Source organism: Anopheles darlingi, chromosome 3 (assembly GCF_943734745.1).
Source record: "Anopheles darlingi chromosome 3, idAnoDarlMG_H_01, whole genome shotgun sequence".
NCBI lineage: Eukaryota > Metazoa > Arthropoda > Insecta > Diptera > Culicidae > Anopheles > Anopheles darlingi.
In genome coordinates this window covers 49,743,542-49,749,541 of record NC_064875.1, presented here as the reverse complement: position 1 = coordinate 49,749,541, position 6,000 = coordinate 49,743,542, and the positions used below count along the sequence as shown (strand labels likewise).

Genomic DNA, 6,000 nt, shown 5'->3' with positions numbered 1-6,000 from the left:
TCTTAGGTCCAGAGACTGGTCAAGATCGGTATGAAAAAGTGAGAAGGACAAAAAGTATTACCAATTGATTGATGCAAAACGCACCGCGAAACAGATTCTCGTGCACAGCTCAAGAAACGCCTGTAACTTCAATTGGCAGCCTAGCTAAGAGCTCTATCTCTCCACTACAACGCACATTCCACATACTGAAGCATTCCATTTTCTCTAACTATCTAGACTCGATCACAAACACCAATATTTCATATTTTCCCTTTTTTGTTTCCCAAAAATTCCTCTTCCCCTACCAACGCCAACGGTGACCAGCGCATCCAAGCTTAATGTGACTTTACTTGTATTCTTTAATGAGTTTTACTGAAACTGATGAAGAAACAAATGTGAATTGGATTTTCGTTGTCGGTAACTAGGGTGCTTCAGGACGTAATCCACAATTGGCCACTACTCTGGTTATACTTCGATTTAGTTCGCGGTAGGGAACAGTGTAATACAACAGCGCGAATACAGCTATTGCCGTTGTTAGATTTGTTGTAAAAAATAGCATTGAAATGGAATGCCGTTTCCTTGCGCAACAATGATGTAATAAGGATTATCAATAGGAAGCAAAGCATACCTTGCGGCATGTTTGTGATGCGTGTGTGTGCTTCTGCTTTCCCCTTATTTTCTTGTTTTTCTTTTGTCGATCATCTATCGGTCACATTTTGAGATGTACGAGAAGGAAATCAGCACAAGCAGAAAGTTGGAACTGGAATACAATCTGTAGGGCCATTGTTATCGCATATGAGTAAACATATCAACTAAATATATAAAATTATGCCAATAGAAAATGTAATAAAATACACAAAACCCTTAAGAATTGAAGAATTTTTCTTTGTTGAAACCCCATTTTCCCGATGAACCTGGTAATTTTTGGATAACACAAAGGCTACCAAATATGAATAAAGTGCGCCTGCGCATACTTTACTAAACCTCTGCCATGACAGTTTTCTTCAATATAGCCATTACTCCATTATTCATAAATTCAGAGGCATACAAAAACGAAAACAAATAGATCCGTTACTCACAGCAGCACAACCAGATTGTTAGTGTAAGGATGCTGAAATGCTCCATGATTCGACGGAGCATAATCGTCCGGAACTCAATGCACAAACACAGTGTGAACCTAAATGCTTTTGCCATCTTTCATACCACAGCGCTGAGGTGTGGATGTTTTCCGCAAATCTCCCGTGGGACGGCCCTATGCCAGTACACTTAGCCTCGAAGTAGATGATGATGATGATGAACGTGGTTGACGTGCAATAATTATGCAAAATTTGTCGTTTTTACGAGCCACTGCACTGTCTGGCAGCATCTAAACGATTCCAAACACAGTTTATCATTCCTTGCTTACTGAGGACGATTGCTGGGATACACAATCGAGGTCGCGGGTGGCTAGCGGCGGTGAAGATGACAAGGACAAGCGTTATGAATTCCTCCCGGGCAAAGTAGAGCGTACTCTGCCCCTCTATTTGTCGGTAAAATGATTTGTGGCTTCGGAAACGAACCGAATCGCATTACGAGCTGGGGCAGCCAGCAGCAGCAGCTCTATTTCAGTTCGGATGGAAGACTACAGCGCAACCCGTGATAGTTGATTCGTATTTTGCTGTTTGAACAGAGATTCAAATGCTTCAAAGAATCTCTATTTTAAAAACTGAAAATAGTTCACTCTGCTTCACTCGTATCGATAGTTTAGATTTTGATTTTCGAATTAACGCTTCTCGTTTCCACCTCATTGCGCCGCATGGGACCAAAGCACGAGGGACTCCCTGGTTGCTTCTCTCAAAAACCGGCATTAACGGTATCACTCCACGGTTGGTTCCGCCTCTCAAAAATTATGACACGATAAATGAATTAGGAGCGCACCGCGTACGGCGGTCTCACTTCCGACGCCGCGATTATGATGATGATGATTATTATGCATCCGATCCGGCCCCTCCGGATCCAGCCGGAGCGCGACGTTCGTTCACTGCTCTGCCAGGAGTTATGCTAAAAGGGAGAAGCGTGTATGATGATTGAATACCGTGTACGATTCTAGTTTGCCTTTGCTAAACTGCGCCAGACGACATGCGGAACCGAAGCTAACAAATGACATCGGGTAGCATAGAACTTCGTTTTTGTCCTTGAGGGTTCTAATGTAGCAGAAGGTCATTTAGAGCGGAAGGAGTATTTCACAATAGCTACCCGCTTCCAGCTTGATACAGAACGTAATCGAACGGATTCGTTGAAAAGTCATCAACACATATGAACGCCTGTCACAAACGATGATGCTGGTGAAGGCTTTATTTGCAGCTCAGCCACATGGAACGTGGTGGTGGAAACGGATCGATCCTTTACTAGCCTGTGTCAGTCAAATGTCGCTTCTTTGATGATGAGTTCATTTGACAATCCATGTGTGAGGTTTTCCCTCGCGAGGATTAGCTCTGGAGTGCGAGGATAATCTGTTGCGGATCGTTTTGATGCGCGAATACACCTAAGCAGAATGGTTTCGTTACGGCCATCTCGATACGATGACGAAACGGTGTTTCAAGACAATTGTGGTTCGAAAGGATTCCAAAGAATGAGTTGACACAAGTCAATCATAGGCTAATTGATTCTACAGTCCTCTTTAGTGGCCAGTACGTCTTCTGATCTTAGCTTTACCTCTGTTATAATCAATTTTATTGATTCGCATGTATTTTTTAACAAAATTATATTTAGTTTTATTTTCACATTAAGTATTTTTTAGTATTGCTACTTATTATTAGGTAATTGTTACATTAAGCGAGTTTAATTTGTGTGAACAAAATAATCGATGTAATATGTCCGAATAATATTAAATTTAAAACGCTAGATCGATCGATCAGTTCGATAATTTTGCTATTTTGAGTATAAAGCTAGAAATTGCTTACCTTTTTCAAACTTATTAGTTTGTAAAGTTAAACTAATTTTCCTAGTTACAAGTTTAATAACTATTCCAGAGATCCAATGATTCCAAGCTGGTTTACTATTCGTAGCAAATGCTCTCCTTCCATCTACTCTAAAAAGTGATCACTTTCTATTGCGTCGACAAATTGTCTGTTTTATATTTACGGCATTCAACAATTGCGCTCTCCCATCCGCCCATTTGACCAAACGCTTGAGCTCAGTCCATCGTTCGGTCGTTTGCCTTGCTTCGGAATGTCGCTGTTGTTGTCCTGGCCATATGTTGTCACTTTGTGCTGCTAGTCCTGCTAGTGCCGGGGCCAGCATGTGCGCCCTGCTTTTTACTGCATCCGAAGGGTCAGCCCACAAAAACCACCACAAGTTTTACTATCATTTCACCAGCCGTTTCATGGAGTTTTTTTTATTTATATTTCCACCCCGCAAATCCGAACAGAAGGAGAATGTACTCGTACAGTCCGTACCGCGCACAATGCTTGAGTATGGATTGTTTGGTTTGGTTTGCGTTTTTTTTTTTCTCTTGTTGGTCTGCTTCATTTCGTTCGGTTACTCCCCACATTGAGAGGGTAAAATGTGACCGAAAGGTAACGCCTTGGCCTCGGTCCATTTGGGCACCCGCTACACAAACCCGGAGGCGGTCAGCGCTGAATGTTACTACTCGGGAGCGTTTGCTTCGAAAAACGCATGTCTCAGCGAAACTAAACCGCTGTTGTAGCGAAGCGGAAATTGGAATGGCGCCGAGATCGATCGTAACGCTGCTGGTTGAAGGAGTAAATCCGGACTTCTTTTGCATTACTGCGAGCAGCGCATGATGCCAGTCTTTGAACAGCATTTCAAAAATATTCCTTTTTACACGCTTTCAAAGCAAGATTGAATAGCACAACGAGTGGAGTCAAGTGAGTATAATTCCTTTTGCGATGTCTTTGCAAATACCATTCTTTGATCATTAATTTCCTTCTCAGATCACGCAGCAACGCCAGCCTTATCATGCCGACAAATCTACGCCGTCATTATTGTCTAAATTACGACGAAAAATGTCTGGCCAAGATTAGAAGCATTCCCTTCCTCTCCCCGCATATTGCTGCGAGTGCAGTCAGTAGCTCGAATGCGTTCGAATGGGATTTGCATGAGATTCTCGCTCTACCTTTCGCGATCCGTATGCTTCGCCCGTGGCCTTACCAGTCCGCAATCCGCTAGACAGCCAGACGCTACGGCGGGGGAGCCACTCAACACTTCTTTTTCACCTGCCCGATGCATCAAATGTCCCCAAAAACACTTTATTCATCGTGGACGCTTGTGCTACTTGGAATTCCGGTTGTGTTGTCGGTTTAAAGGAAATTATCGCCGACAATCGGCAAGGTTTAAGCTTGGAAAAAAGTGGAAGAAAAGAGTGAGACGAGGAATCAGCCCCCGCGACCAACATCGGTTGGCGAAAAATGTCACAGGTTCTAAAGCGACTCATTGACCGCAGGTTCCCCTGAGCTTAACTCATTAATATTCTCCGATCGTCAGCGGAATGAATTGTTTAATTACTACGAATGGATTGAGATTTGTTGCGTGCTGCCGGGACAGAGGGAGGCGCGTGTGATGGTGCGGCCGTCATCGTCATCGATTTTTTATGCTCCTTTTATTTCGGTTTTGTGCATTTTCAGAAGGTTTATCATAATCGTGGTCTATGGCACCTCAGCCCCGTGGTTATCCCTTTGTCGGCATTTGATCAAAGCTAAGCGAGGGGGGAAGATGGGCGCTGGGACCAACGATTGGCGGAGTTACTTCGTGGTCTGCGCATAATCCGTCGTTTATTGTGTTCCGGGATACAATGTTCGGTCATTTGGTTGGTGCGCAATGTTGATAACGGATACAGAGGAATACGCCTTCGTTGTGTTTTAATTTATTGCACGGTTTTCATGTCCAGGTTCTTAAATGTTTAATAATTTTGGCATGACTCTACGTAGACAAATACGAACAAATCGTTTCCTTGTCCTCGTGAGTAATGTATAGACTTACGACATCGTTGAACGATCATCGTAAAGTGCTGGAGTAAGGGGTTTTAAATTTCAGATTATTAACATGTGTATGTGCTCAGGTTTCACACAGCCACTCTTTTGGAATAAAAAGAAAAATACATCTTGTTGCTTTTAATTGCTAAGCTTTTCTGTAACACCAAAACGACATTCAAAGATGTATACAGTGACCGGCATAAGTAAAAGCCCACTCCTAGATTTTTGTAGATTTTCGACTGTAAATCGTACATTTTCTATCGTATCCGGCAAGTGTTGTGGTTTTCTTAAAGGTTTAACATTCCTCTTTCAGTTTCACTAGCTTTCATCTCGATTGGATTCATAATAAATTTTTGATAAATGTTTAAATGAGAGATGATCGATCACAGATGTGACAAAAGTAAAAGCCCACTTTACAATAAATATTATTGTGGCTCTACTAAAGCCCTCTGGTTACTATATCTTTGTTAGGCCTTTAGTTTATATCTGTTTTAAAGTTTTAGGTTCCCCTACCTCTCCCCCATTATTGGTTGCAGTAATTTAATCCATCAATCGTAGTAGTTCCAGTAGTAAGTCGATTGGGCACGGGTTTTCGCTAAAGAAATGGGTGTATGGGAGGAAAAAAATCGTTGCATGCCTGAAATCTTCTTATGCAGCATTGATTCAATCATGTGTCTCAACAGATATTAGCAGAAAAAATATTATTAGTAGGGGATGCCTTTATGCCATCATGACTAATCACCAATGTTCATCAGATTAGTAAATAAGATATAAAACCAGACGTTCTGGGAAGACGAATGATCGAACAAATGATAAAAACCATTCCGGAGATTAGGAAATCGTTAGAATTAACTATCTGTTCCATCATGAAAACCCTGTCGCTGTCTATTTTGGAGCAAACTATGCCACATTAGAATAGCTCTACATGAGTTCCAAGAGTGCGTATGCTAAAAGTCTTCCGTTTATAAGCCAAACATATGGTTAAACGTTTGAATTTCACCCGGAAATGTGTAACCAAGTTAAAAGAAGGCTAGAGCAATGTTCTATA

The 6,000-nt window shown here is 41.9% G+C and overlaps 1 protein-coding gene across 3 annotated transcripts in view; it reads left to right on the top strand.

Annotated features, from left to right (window-relative positions):
- Positions 1-898, top strand: part of LOC125957976 (PTB domain-containing adapter protein ced-6) — a 24,631-nt gene extending 23,733 nt beyond the window's left edge. The window contains exon 11 of one of the 3 annotated variants that reach the window (XM_049691062.1): positions 1-898. This exon is cut by the window's left edge and continues 855 nt beyond it. The gene's annotated coding sequence lies outside the window, so the exon portion shown is untranslated. The other 2 variants (XM_049691063.1, XM_049691064.1) reach the window with 2 other exon arrangements.
- Positions 899-6,000: the final 5,102 nt, after the last annotated feature.